Consider the following 15,694-nt stretch of genomic DNA (forward strand, 5'->3'; position numbering starts at 1 on the left):
TGGTGGTCTTCCATGTGATCTTCACCAATTTCAATAGCTGATTTAGAGCACTCAGGAAAAGAGTTAAAAGGGTCTGGTTTAGAGATGGGTGATTGCTCACCTGAAGAATTTTTGCTGCTGTGCTGTATCTTTGCACTGATAATTGCTCCAACTGAGAATCTGCTGATGGGAATTATGCTTAGAGAGGAAATTTTATCACCACCGTTTTTTGTAAGAATTTCTTTCCACCCTTCTTTAAATTAGGCCCACAAAACCTGAAAACACTTCAAAATTCCAGAAATTACAGATCTACGGTACCTTCACAAAGTCCACCGTCAGTTTAACATCACCATACAATTAATAAGTACCAAGGATATTTTATAAAAAAATATATAGTGGAATGCAGGAGGAAAATCTCCAACCACCTATCAGACACACACAGTGCACAGAAGAACACTTACACAAGTTACCTGATCATAATACATCCTAATACTTACAATAACTACCTGCCAGTCACCATTCTGACCCTTGGACTAGCAGGCTGCACTCTCAGAATCACTCTCAACCCAATACCTGCATAACTTGATGCCCTGGCACTATGAATTAGTGGATGTGCTGTGACAAGGGAAAGCATTAGCTCCCACAACCTGTAAGACGACACTTTCCAAGTACTTAACCTCTCTAGTCATATAAGGAGAACACAGCTATTCGGGAGGAGTACGGCTCATGACCCATGAACACTCAGGATGGCATGTTTGAATGCAATCCTAACATCTGCTGCTACTGTCCTTTGCATAATGCTAGACTTGCCACATCCACTGCTGTGACTCATGACCTAATTTGAAGGGAACGTTACACAAGGTAGGGAAATGCCTGAAGCCATTTCACACCTACTCCTTGAAAAGGGGACTTCAAATCAAGTGCACAATTAGCTTGAGTCAAAGCCAACCACACAGTTAACATGTAAAAATGTGGGAATACTGGACACCTGGAGTGCTGCATATTAAAAAGGGCCAAGATTGCTCTGAATCCAAATCCACCTGTGTGAATAGCACATGGCATCACTTGAAGTGCAAACATCTCCAGGAGCTGTGGACTTCTATTTCCAATAGGTGATGCCAATAGCCATAAGCTGCATCAAACATCCCAGGCCTTCACTTACTGAACACTATCTAACATCTTCTCCAGAACAAAAACGATGGACTGGAATGCAACTCTAATTACCAGGGTTGAAATTTATTCAAGCATTTCATCCATCACTTTTTTTGTTTTCCTCATTGCGACCCCTGGTCTGGGGTTGCATGTGTTCTGGTTCAAAGAGGACCTGGCCTTATAGTTCGGGCTGGACTGTATTGATCAGCTTGTTATTGTTGCATTTGATCGCTAAATGTGATAGGTATGCTCAGACGATGATCCAGTGCACACTGTGCCATTGGAACCAAGCTGCATCCTTCTGATGATGCCCAAGTAGGTTGAAACTGGTCTGGAATTGCTTGTGTTCCGGTTCAGAGTGAGCATGGCCTGGTAGTTCAGGCCTGACCGTTTCTACTGCAGCACAACCAATACCAATTTGCATGACTGGTTCCTGTCTGAGGTGACAATGTGGGCAAAAAACAATGGAACCATGGACTAGAATGTGGGCCTGCGTAATTACCAGTGGCTGAGATTAATTCAAGCTTTTTTCATCTGTCACTTTTCTGATTTAGAGTAGGGCATTAGTAGCAGCAGTACTGTCATGGACATCGCAGGGTGTGGGGAGGCAGGCCATTGAGGAGAGGTGAAGGTCAGCGGTTCAATATCATTACTAAGGCTGCTCTAGGGAAGGTCATGGCCAGAGGGGTGACAAAACTGGAGGGGGCCCCCCTGCAAAGAACATGGACGTGCCCCCCTTTGGACTCACCCAGGCCAGGAACTGTTCTGAGGGGGCCTCTGGAGCTTGGAGGCCCCCAGTGCCACAGGGGCTGCAGGGGCATTTGTTACGCCACTGGTCATGGTGGATCATCATGGTGCAAGTCACTGTAACGTGATGGCCTCATTCCGGCCTCATGGGAATGAGATTTATTGAGACTAGGCCTCATCTATCAGGCATGCCATATTTATTTAATTACTATAAAGCACTCCATGCCCCTTTCTAGCCACCTCAGATCCTCATATACTAGAGTGTATGAGAAATATTTTGGGCACTTACAATTTAACTGGGTGTATTGTAAAGATGCCAATCTGATCCTACCCCCTAAAGCCCCTCAGACGAGCTACCTGTGGGAGGAGGGTGTCCGGCCACAGCGGCATCTCCTGAGTCAGTCACCCCCACCAGCCCATTCTGCAAAGGGATTGTCTCCATACCTGCACCACCACTGTAGTTGCAGGAGGGCGGGCACTCATGTCCGTCTCGCCATATAACATGTCGAGCACCGAGGCGTTGCCTATCGCCCACCATTCGGTGGCATAGGCTGGGTCATCCTATGGACTATACCACCAGTTGATAAGAATCTGCAAACGAGAGGCAGCATAATATGATTGAAAATTTGCAGCAGCAGTAGACCGGAAGCAAGTATAAAGGGCTTTGCAGGATGCGCATCCGCCCCACAAGAACTGACCCAGGAGTGCACTGATCTGTTAAAACCATGAGGGATGGACAGTATAGGGGAAAATCTGGAATTGGAATAAGAGGTATGATAGTGAAACCATCTTAAAAATGGCTGATCTGCCACACCGAGATAGAGGCACCAGGGAACAAGCCTTAACCTCTGCCCTAACATGTGAAAGCAATGGGGCCATGTTGTGGTTCCTGGAGACGGCGGGAATGGGCGAGAGGAGCACCCCAAGACATTTAAACTCTCCAGCCACCAATGTCAGTCTCGACGCCCATCTCTTGTTGCTCAGTGATCCACCCAAAGGAAACAGCATGGACTTGCTAATGTTTATGTATAATCTGGAGGTCTTGCCAAAGACCTGCATGATTTTTAGGATATGAGGTCCCGACATCATCATCAGCATACTGGGCAATTCTGTCTGAAAATCCAGCTGACCATTCAAATCCCCGCACCTGGGCGTCAGTCCTAACCCAGGTAGCCAAAGGCTCTATTGTCAGTGCAAACAATAAAGGGGACAATGGGCAGCCCTGCCTGGTGCTGCGTCGAAAAGGGAATGGGGTAGAGATCGCACCTGCCACCCAAACTGAGCCGGTCAAATCAGTGTATAGTAGTCATATATAGGAGAGGAGTCGGGCCCAAAATTAAGTTGCTGGAGAAGCGCAAATAAGTACTCCCATCTCACGGAATCTAAGGCCTTACTAATATCTGCTAATAGTTATGCCACAGGTCCACCCAGTCAACCCGCCAAGGCCATGGCACTGTAAGCATGTCGTACATCATGACAAGTGACCCAATGGGGCATGAAACCAGCCTGATCCGGATGGACCAGGTCAGGAATGTGTGCCATCAATCTATTAGCCAGGGCCTTAGCGAGAAGTGTGACCTCAGTGTCAAGGAGAGAAATTGGGCGGTACGAGGAATGAGCCTCCAATGGATGCCCTGGCTTGGGGAACACAACGATTTCAGCGTGTCTCCAATTGGGGGGGATCTTTTTAAGTGCTGCATGGATTGCCCCCAGCAGATGCACCCCCAATTGAGGCATATAGGCCTTGAGGAATTTGTTGGAAAAAACATTAGGTCTGGTGGCCTTCCCGGGCTGCAGTTCCACTCATTCAGCTGTGCACGGCGGGATGCAGACAGGCATTTGGGGGGCAGGGCTTCAATAAAGTCTGCTATTTGGTATACAATCACCACCTCTTTCTGAGCATATAGATATTCATAATACTCTGTGAAGCTCCAAGCCACCTCCCTGGGACCAGACAACAATACTCCCCACTCGTCATGACTAACTGGCACCGGGGCGATCGAGCAGGACACCTGACAGAGCCGGTGAAGCATTTTACTGGATTTGTCACCCCAATGAGATATGCGGCTCTGAGATGCCTGCCGAGTGCACTTGGCCTCATCTAGGAGTACTTGGTGGTATTTTTGTTGGGTCAGACATAGTTGTCGTCACGCCAGTCCGCTACCCTCTCCACGACCACGTTCCTCAAAGTCCAACATCTGCACCTCAAGCTGAGACAACTCTTGGCACCTGCGTCTGCACTTGCCAACACAAAAACGTATACGTATATCAACACCATTGAGCATGGGCTTAATGTCCTCCCACAGTACTATCTTAGAGGAGACAGTCTCAGTGCTAAGGTGAAATATTCTGTTATACGTTCTGTAAATGTGTCCTCTAAGACAGGTTTCACAGGTGCCTAGGCAAGAGCTGCCATCTAAAAGGAGGGCTTATAGGAAGCCATAGTGCCACTGGGGAATGATCACACAGCCCTCTAGGCAGGATGTCAACCCACAGACACACAATGTATGAGGCCAGTGGGCACCAGGAGATTGTCCAGCTGGGAGAAGGAGACATGGGCTGTAGAATAGTATGTGTAGCTCAACGGGATGATAGAGCCTCCAGGCATCCACCAACACAAGCATGGCCACCAGAGACCTCAATCTGGACCCCCAGGGTCCCACGCCACCTCTCTCCGCGCTCCATCTATCTACCTCCAGGAACATGACATAATTCCAATCACCTCCAATTACAGCCAGACCATCCGGCAGTGCTCCCCACAGGCCAAGGATGTGGTTCACAAAGAATTGTCCCAGTGGCGGGGGGCATAGACACTGCCAATGACAAGGGATTCCCCATTTTTAGTACCCACTATGAATACATATCTTCCCTGAGTATCCACCCATGTTCTAATGGACCTAAAGGGGACCCTTAAGTGGATAAGGACGGCTGCATCCCAGGGTCCCCTCACAAATCTGGAATGAAATGTTTGTGTATACTCAAATCAAGCCAAACAATGGACTTTGGACCCCAGTAGGTACGTCTCCTGTCTATTAGTAACTTTTTAGCTTGTCTAAGCACTGCTCCGCACTTGACCTTGTCTAGGACGCCACGGGCATTCCATGTTAGTACATGGAGTTGCTGACGGGCCAGTGGGATCTGTATCAGCCATCTGGGGTAGAGGGGTTGCGGTCAAGCGGGTGCCAGGCCTGTGCATTTCAACATCTAACAAAACATTAGAACAAACACCCCCTGCCTACCCTCTTTCCCTATACCTCTCAAACATTGAAGTATCTGTCGCAGAAAAGGCCCATGCCTGACCCCAACAGAGGTCAGGGAACGGGCCCAACCAATGAATCACCATATCCACTAACAACCTATATACTTTTCCAGAGAACCTTAGTCCGAGTTACTCCAGAGATGCAGCCAAAAAAGGTGTGTTCTCATTGTGGTTACACCGGGGGAAGTAATCAGTCCATCTCACAGGACTGGGACAGTCCTATGTGCCACAATGGAGTGCAAACTGTGCTCTCATGTTGATAAGGACCTTTTCGCGTTCATCACTGTGTTGCTTGTTCTGCCAGGATGAGCTAGATCAGTTGTGACGTTTCCCTGTGGGCTTAGTGTGCTGCAAGCATCTGTGGCTTAAAGATGAATCAGAATCATGGCATGGTGAGGTTTGGGGTTTCCTAGACACAGTCTCATCTATCCAATCAATCAATCAATCAATCATAGGATTTATAAAGCTCACTACGTACCCGTGAGGGTTTCAAGGCGCTGGGGGGGGGAGTGGGAGTTGTTGTTACTGGTCGAAGAGCCAGGTCTTGAGGAGTCTTCTGAAGGTGAGTAGGTCTTGAGTCTGTTGCAGGGCGGTGGGGAGGGTGTTCCAGGTCTTGGCGGCGAGGTATGAGAAGGATCTGCCGCCGGAGGTTTTTCTTCGGATGTGGGGGACGACGGTGAGGGCGAGGTTAGTGGAGCGGAGCTGACGGGTGGGGGTGTAGAAGCTGAGTCTGTTGTTTAGGTAGGCTTGTCCGGTGTCGTGGAGCGCTTTGTGAGTGTGGGTAAGAAGCTTGAAAGTGATCCTTTTGTCCACGGGGAGCCAGTGAAGGTTTCTCAGGTGGTGGGAGATGTGGCTGTGGTGGGGTACGTTGAGGATCAGCCGGGCAGAGGCGTTTTGGATGCGTTGGAGGCGTAGTAGGTCTTTTGCTGCAATGCCTGTGTAGAGTGCATTGCCGTAGTCCAGCCTGCTGCTGACGAGGGCCTGTGTTACTGTCCTTCTTGTTTCTGTCGAGATCCACTTGTAGATTCTGCGGAGCATGCGGAGTGTGTTGTAGCAGGAGGGGGAGACTGCATTGACCTGTTTAGACAAGGTGAGGGAGGAGTCGAGGATGAAGCCCAGGTTGCGAGCGTGGTCGGACGTGTCGGTGGGGTTCCTAGTGCGGTGGGCCACCAGGAGTCGTCCCAGGCGGAGGGGGTGGGTCCGAGGACGAGGACCTCCGTCTTGTCCGAGTTCAGTTTCAGACGGCTGTTTCTCATCCATTCGGCGATGGATTTCATTCCCTCGTGGAGGTTGGTTTTGGCGGTGCGCGGGTCTTTGGTGAGTGAGAGGATGAGCTGGGTGTCGTCGGCGTAGGTGAGAATGTTGAGGTTGTGTTGTCGGGCCACTTGTGCGAGGGGGGCCATGTAGATGTTGAACAGCCTCGGGCTGAGCCTTGGGGGACGCCGCACATGATGTCGGTGGCTTTGGAGAGGAAGGTGGGGTTCCTCATTCCTCTCCGGCAGAGGAAGGTGGGGTTCTGCCGGAGAGGAATGAGACGATCCAGTCGAGGGCTTTTCCTTGAATTCCGGTTTCGTGGAGGCGTGATTTCAGGGTGCGATGGCAGACTGTGTCGAAGGCGGCAGATAGGTCCAGGAGGATCCACCCAAAGATCTCCTCCAAGGTGTCCAAAAATATGGTTTGAGAGTTGAAGCCTGCGCGCATGCGAGTAGGGAAGAGTTGCATAGAGGGTAATTTGAGGACTCCCAGGCATTTATTTGCGTCATTGAAGGATTGGCGCTGTTATTAAACCATTTTAGCATAGTCTGGGAATATCATGATGTGGTGGAATTTGAAAGGAAGCTTGTCTTGACTCTGCAAATTTCAGGATAGCATCTCTGTGTAGAAAAGTAAGGAGTTTGGCAGTAACTGGTTGCGGTCAAGCACCTGAGGGAGACTTTTGACCAGTGCTGTATGAGTCCGTTCTTTTACAAAACAGGAGGAATGGGGCACCGGGGGTACAAGTGCACGGATCCATTGGACGAGGAATTTGTCCATGGACTCGCCGTCACAACCCTCAGGAAATCCCATAAACAGTAAGTTGTTGCGACAAACATGGCCCTGCACATCCTCAACTTGCCCCGCCAACACTTTGGTCACGACCGTGAGTGCAGTGACCCTTTGCTGAAAGGATGCCATGGCATCCTCAACATTAGATGCCCTGGTTTCAACCTCTGTGATCATCTCAACTGCACTCCATAGGTACAGACTCAGCAGTCACATCTGAGCCGACGGCGCCTATTTTGGCGTCCAACATGTCTCACGACTGGATAATGGCCACCAGGAGTGCTGCATTATCAGGACCAGCCCCCACGGCTCCCCGAAATCAGCCGTCATGGACCCAAGCCTGGAAAAGTTACCCATGGTACTCTGTTTGGCCGTGGAGCTTGGTAGCTTATCTTTAGTCATGGTGAAGCTGCTTCAGGCAGCCAATCATGATAGGCAGTCTGTCTGGCGTCGAAGGCACGTCCAACCTGCCAGACCCCCCAGATCACGGTCCCAAGGGGGCAGCACGAGCAGTCAGGAGAAGAGAGTGGCCTGTAGTATCACAAAAGTGTGTAGTCGATAAGGAGGCCAGTAAAAATCATGCAAGAGAACTCCAGGGTATGTGGAATCACAAAATCAGGGCAGCCCCTGAGCACAAGGCACACCTCTTAATGAAGGGGCTCGCCAGATCGTGTGTTGCCCGGGCCGCAGCTCATACCCCCGCCAACAGGTGGGGATATAAGTAACCCTGCAGCAGCCTCAGCAGTAGGGCACCCCCAGGCCCAGCAGACAAGATGATACCAGTCAATTCAGCATATTTTATGGTGTGGGTGGTTACTTATTCTTGCAGATGCTGCAGGATCCTGCGGGGCCATATACAACCTCCTCTGCTGCCCAGTTCAGGACCTTTATCCATACAGGCTGCTTAATAAGGTTCTCTGTGTGGTAGGTGAAATATGCGAGGGTCCGTCACCGCCAGGGGCCCGGTACCACCCTGGCATCCACTGCGGCATGCACTCATTTCCCTATGAAAAGGGGGGATTTCCGTGCCTGACTTCAAGCTGTACTATTTGGTTGCTCAATACCATTATGCTCTATACTGGCATTTTCCCTCCGCCCACCTGCCATATAAAGTGGCAGAGACTGATTTAATTAAGGTTGGTTCTCTTGCTACATCCCTGTATCAACATGTTACTTATCCCACAAATGGAACTTCTACTGTAGCAAGCACAAAGAGAGCCAGGGAACCTCTCACAAGAAAGGTTAGTCTCCCCCTCTCATACTCACCTGAAGCCGCGGAAATCTTTTCAGGGGGAGCACCCGCCGTGACCTGTCCACCACAGTCTGCGGCATCCCGTGCTGGCAGTATAATACTACAGCAGCCGTAGTGTTACGCTGCACTGTGAGCCTGCACACCGGGGGCAAGCACCCCTCTTGCTCCTAAACCGCCCTCTTGTGCACACCCAGGTCTAAAGCCCACTGTGGAATAACCATGCTTTCTGCCAACTTTGGTGCAAACTGTGCTCAATACTTTAGCTGTCAGCAACCCCTTGGATATGTTTATATAGTCCCGATTTATATAGTCCAGATCGAAGAATGCAGTGAAAATTCAATGCTCATAATTTCCTGAAGAACTCAGGTCCATGGAACCACTCACTGAAGTAATTATGCACAAAGAGATGGGTCACCAGGTTATATAGGTAGTTTGCTGGAGATAGAACAGATGTCACTTTGCCGGGAATAGAAACATGGGCTGCAAATATAGGTGAAGAATGGCCAGAAGATAAATGGGCATGAAGCTGTGTGCAAACCACAGTCATATCAGCTAATTATACACATAGACTAAATATTTTAATTTTAAGTTGCTCTACTGAACATATATGACTATCATGCAGTTGCACAGAATAATCCAGCCAAGATCATGTGCCTAATATGTGTGGTATGCAAAATGCTGGTTTTATGCATTTGACATGGCTATAATCAAAACATCTAGACTTCTGGCACCCATTTGGAGAAGAACTGAACAAAATGATGGTGCATGCGATACTGGCCTGCCCCTTAGTCATGTTGTTTGGGTATATGGATGATGTCCCCATATCTGTAAGACGGCTCACTGTCCTGCGTCTGGTGGCAGAAGGGTGGTGATCAGCTGGTGGTCGGGACCAAATCCAGTATTGATGTTGTGGATACAGGATGCCTTTGGGTGCAAATCAAGAGCTGAAATATATATAATGCTGCTAAAAAAATAAAGTAAGCCCATGTACATCTGCGAATCATTTTGTGGATATATCAGTGCGATTCAGGAAAACTCAGTGGATAGTGAACAATCAAATGCAATATGTTTTTGAGTCGGCTTTATAAAAGACTGTCCGAGCCATCTGAGCATGCTACTGTGCCTTCAGTGTAATTCACGTCCTGATAAGTGATGTATTTTCCTCTCTACTGCCGTGCTGTGATGCAAGTATGTGATAGGTTGCTTTACAACGTGTCATGTGAGTGTATGTTTATGTTCTACCCCTGTGGATGGTATACAGTGATCGTAGCTTTGTTATTGTGAGTTTTGTATTACAATAAAATAAAATGATTAAAAAATAAAGCACACTATCCTCCATTCTCACTCTGACTCATCCCAAATCCTTTCTACTACTTTCATCTCCTAAATAACTCTGCCTAAGCTCTTCCCTCCGCTTCCACATCTAACTCACCAAACCTCACTCTACTACCGTGACCTCCCAAACAACCCTACCAATTTCTCCCTCATTTATTTCACCCTACTACTTTGAACTCCCTAAACCTTCCACAGACTCTTCCCTCCTCCATCCTCTTTACTCATCCCAAGCCTTTGGGTTGAGTAAATGAAGGATATAATCCCAATTAACACTTCTGGATTTCTTTCCTCCTCCACCCCTCCATTACTCCAGTCAATCTAACTAACAAACTCTCATATCCGCGGCTCAAATTAACTCATAATAATACTAAAACTGTACTCATTATTTCCCGATACTAATCCACCACTAATTCTTGTTGGGCTCCAGAGTAGCGTGCTACTCCCCGAAAAGCGCTTCAACGCCTCGTCAGGGGTAGTAAGCGCTATATAAATAGGATTACAGTACAATACAATACAATACAATATAAACTTGTATAACTATTAACAGTTAGGAAATATAAACCATAATTTAGATTTATTAAAGCATTATTATTATTTTGAAAAATATGCAACTAAACTAATATTTGTGAAATAGAGAGTTAGCAACGTCAGGCCCAAATTCTCAACCTTCTCATAACCAGCCAAAGATACCGTCAAGTTCCCCTGTCAAAGGCTTTTCGTGCATCAAGCAGGATCATTACAAGGGCCCTCATTTAAGTTTGGCCGGCGGAAAAGGCTGCCTGCCAAACTCCTGTGGATAGGTCACCACCAGTGTGGTGATCTTACCACAGCCCTTATTACGGGTTTCCGGTTGGGTCAGCGGGCGGAAACAGAGTTTCTGCCTGCTGGCCCAGCGGGAAACAGCCCACAACACTGACGTCAGCTCGGAATCGAGCCTACTGAAATGTTGCACTGCATAGGGTGCAACAGCACCGGTTGTGCTTTTCACTGTCTGCTAAGCAGACAGTTAAAAAGCATGACAGGGCTGTCCATGGGGGCCCCTGCACAGCCCATGGAAAGTGCATGGGTACCCCATCTCCGCCAGCTTTTACATGGCAGTGCAACCGCCATGAAAAAGCCGGCGGAGAGGGGACTTGTACTCCCCAGGGCAGCGCTGCTTGCGGTCCAACCATGGCACGTTTGCTACCTTCATAATGTGGAGGCCGGACTGCCACTGCAAGTCTGGCGGTCCTAGGACTGCCAAACTCGTAATGAGGCACTAGGTGTCTCTCTGGATACTAATCACATTAAAGGTTGTTTTACCCCATATGAATATGGTCTATTGTTGTTCTTTCTAGACCACACCACGCAACCAGGGCAACACCACCCCAGCAATGACCCTGACTAGATGCACAGCCATAATTTTAGAGTAAATCTTAAAATCGCTATTTAATAAAGAATTAGGATTATACAACCCTCAATCATAGCCTTACTGTTCTTCAGGAATAAAATACTCGTAAGGGCCCAAGATTCTCGAATAAAACGGTACTGTTGCATCCCCCAAAAAATTGATAATAAAAATTTTATCAGCAAGGGACGTGTTTTAATATAACAACATTTGTATTCCTTTTTGTCCCTATGCTTTCCCACGGGCAGTGCTGCAAGAGCATTTTCTATCGATATTGAATCTAAATGAGCAGAATCCATATGGGAGCAACTCATACTTTCTTGCATGTTGGATTCTTCTAGGGACAATTTCTAATATTACTTGTGAACAACCTACATAATGACCTCTGACCCTTGTATCAGGCGTCCTATTTTGGATTGTCTCTATTTTGGTTCTTTGCCACCCTGAGTCTATTTTCTATTGCAGGGTTTTCTCCATTGAGTTGCTGTATTCATAGTTTTATCCCTGTTTGCTGCATTTTCTCTAGCAGACATTTCATAATAATTACTAAGTATGTCTGCTCTTACAAGAGTTATCAGTTCTTGGAACCTTACTTCAGAAGGATCTTTATTTAAAATAATGACGTAATGTCTAGCCACACGATTCGGTAATAATTTATATGCTTTATGAATTTGTTTTTGAATTGCTTTCCCTTTACTAATTGTATAGTTACTGATACCTCAACGGATACCATTTTTAAGGACGTCTTATGCAAAGTGCAGAGAAGCAGAGACAATATTATGCAAAAAATGAGGCAGACTCTCTTGCATTGCCATATCATATTGTGAATCTAGTAACCATAACCTCTCAAATCTGGTCTCTGGTCTCTAATTTCAAGCAAGCAAGATTATTGGCTGATACAACTTGGGATATTTTCGAATCAAAGCATTATATATAGTTGGTTTAAAAACCAAAAACAAATGAATATGTGAGTACTTCTTATGGGGATATGAGTAAATAGTTTAGCCTGGATCATTAGGATTAAGATACTGCCAAAAATCCACCACACAATATATTTTAACCAATCTTTTAATAGCGTCCCTATTCCTAGACATTCTTTGGAACCCCTTTTTGTGTTTACGCGTGTCCAAATTACAATTAAAATCATCACATATGATTAGTGGAGCACCCATTCGCAAACGCCAGTTGCAAGAAAAATGCCTCCGGATCATTCAGAATTGGACCATTGAGTGAGCAATAGTAATTATTTCTTGCAAAAGCTGTACCACTGCTCATATGAATTTTGGTTCAGCCAATTTCTTAATTATCCTGACATCATCTGGACTGCATAATATCGCACTCCACAGATGTACAAACCAAACGCTGAAAACCAAACTTCTCCAACAACTCCTTCGTATGAAATATGGGTTTCTTGTAAGCAAATGATAGAACTTGAAAAATGTCAGTTCTTCAGATGCAGCCTCCTTAGCTTACCCATAATTACTAAGTGTAAATCTCGAGCTTGTGCTACTGAGTTTTGAAAATAATAGTTTGCTGGTATAAATTGCCACTTTCCTATATATTTATTTTCACCCTTTCTCCCTGCATAGTCCCATTCTTCATTTGCACTCATCACCTCACCATTCCAACACACCCTTTCCCCTCTATACCCCATCCTTGAGCCACAGTCTCCTTTTATGGCGGGGAATCCTCTCTGCAGGAAAATAAACCCAAAGCTTTCTCTAGACAGCTTATATCTTCTCAGTGAAACTGCCCTTCCCCCAGTTCCTGGAAAAAGATGTGTTTAATCACAGTACCTTATAGAAAATTTAAACATTTTTTTGATTTAATTTCTGAGAAAACATAAATTTTACAGGGTCTTTAACAATTTTGAGTCTTGCTAGAGCCATAAAAAGGTCTGTACGTTCTTATCTTGGAATTATTTAATCATCTGGTGAAGACACCATCTTCTCTTCCCTTTGGCATGCCAGGAATCAGGCCTTACAAAAAAGAGACGTCCATCTACATTGATTTTTGACCTCGGCCTGGCTTTCTTCTGTCTGAGTAGGAAATTACTAAAAAAAACATAAGATAGCTCTGTAGAGAATCAGCTGCAGTAAATGACGTTTCTTTACAAAACAGGGAGAAACAGTGTGCCCTTTAATCCGTAGATTCCAGCCCCTGTAGGGGTTCTTTCCTTTACCTTTCACATGCTATGCCCAGGCGTGCATTCAACTGCTGGCTCTGGCCCCCTATGGATTCTACTTTCACTGCCACCTTACAGCATGCTGGGACGCGGCAGCCTTCCCAGAGCCATTTTCTTGCTGTTTGCACATCTCGCTTGAGACACGCTAGGCATTTAGGGCTCGCAGTCGCCTTGGGCCCTGGTAGAAGCAATAACAATCATTTGCAATGCAACAGGTATCGCATTTCTCCGAGTTAGAGCTATTAGCAGTTGTGAACTCCAAACCGGACTTTTCTTGCCTCATTAAGTGGAAATGGAAATACATCGACCCTGTTACATGGATATTTGCACTTTTGTGGTTACATGGATAATTGCACTTTTGCCGATAAATTTCACTGCAAGGGAACTTCTGTTCCATATAAACAGATGATGTTTTAGCATTATTCACATGCAAATGCAATGAACATATCAGACAGAGGACCCACCACAAAGGGTTGTATGTCACCATCTAAAATACAATGGAGTCCATATACCCGCTACATAGAATCTACTACATTGAAATGAGCCCCTCTGAGATTACCACTGCAGGGATTATCACTCCTGAGATTACCACTACTGTAATTACTACCTCTGATTACTATCTCTGAGATTACCACTGCAGGGATTACCACTGCTAAATTACCACTATTGTGATTACTACCTCTGGGAAGAACCACTGCAGGGATTACCATCCCTAAGGTTACCACTATTCTGATTACTACCGCCAAGATTTACCAGTGCAGGGATTACTTCTAATGAGATTACCGCCTTTGAAATTACCATTGCAGCAATTACCACTGCTGAGATTATCACTACTGTGATTACTATCTCTGAGGTTACCACTGCAGGGATTACCACTGCTGAATTACCACTATTGTGATTACTACCTCTGAGAGTACCTTTGCAGGGATTACCACTGCTGAGATTACCACTACTGTGATTACTAACTCTGAGATTACCACTGCTAACATTACCACTAATGTGATAACTACCTCTGAGATTACCCTTGCAGGGGTTAGCACTGTTTAGGTTACCACTGCTGGGATTACTACCTCTGATATTACCACTGCAGGGATTACCACTGATGAGATTACCATGATTGTGATTACCACTACTGTGATTAATGCTAAAATTACCACTGCTGAATCACCACTACTGCGATTACTACCTCTGAGAGTACCACCTCAAGGATTACCACTGCTGAGATTACCACTACTGTGATTACTAAATCTGAGATTACCACTGCTGATATTACCACTACTGTGATTACTAGCTCTGACATTACCCCTGTAGGGGTTACCACTGCTGAGTTTACCACTGCTGTGATTACTACCTCCAAGATTACCAGTGCAGGGATTACCACTGCTGAGATTACTACAGTTGAGATTATCACTGCAGAGATTACCACTTCTGATATTACCACTACCGGCATTAATATCTCTGAAATTACCCCGGAGGGATTACCACTACAGAGATTACCTCTATTGTGATTACTACCTCTAAGATTACCACTGCAGGGATTACTACTGCTGAATTACCACTATTGTGATTACTACTTCTGAGAGTACCACTGCAGGGACTACTACTGCTGAGAATACTACTGTGATTGCTAACTCTGAGATTACCACTGCTGATATTACCAATACTGTGATTACTACCTCTGAGATTACCCCTGCAGGGGTTACCACTGCTGAGGTTATCACTACTGTGATTACTACATCCGAGATTACCAGTGCATGAATGACCTCTGCTGAGATTACCACGCTGAAATTATCACCGCAGGATGATGTGATTACTATCACTGAGTTTACCAATACTGATGTTACGACTACTCTGATTACCACCTCTGAGATTACCACTGCAAGGATTACCAGTGTTGAGATTAACACTAAAGTGATTACTACTACTGTGATTACTACTACTGCAGGGATTATCACTGCTGAATTACCACTACTGTGATTACTACCTCTTAGAGTACCACTGCAAGGATTACCACTGCTGAGATGACCACTACTGTGATTACTGACTCCGAGATTACCACTGCTGATATTACCATTACTGTGATTACTACCTCTGAGGTTGCTCCTGCAGGGATTTCCACTGCTGAGGTTACCACTACTGTGATTACTACCTCTGAGATTACCAGTGCAGGGATTACCTCTGCTGAGATTACCACAGTTGAAATAATCACTGCAGGGATTACCACTGCTGAGATTACTGCTACTGGGATTACTACCTCTGAGATTACCACTGCAGGGTTTACCACTGCTGAGATTACCACTGATGTGATTACTGCCACTGAGATTACTACCGCTGAGATTACCACTGCAGGGATTA

Source organism: Pleurodeles waltl, chromosome 7 (assembly GCF_031143425.1).
Source record: "Pleurodeles waltl isolate 20211129_DDA chromosome 7, aPleWal1.hap1.20221129, whole genome shotgun sequence".
NCBI lineage: Eukaryota > Metazoa > Chordata > Amphibia > Caudata > Salamandridae > Pleurodeles > Pleurodeles waltl.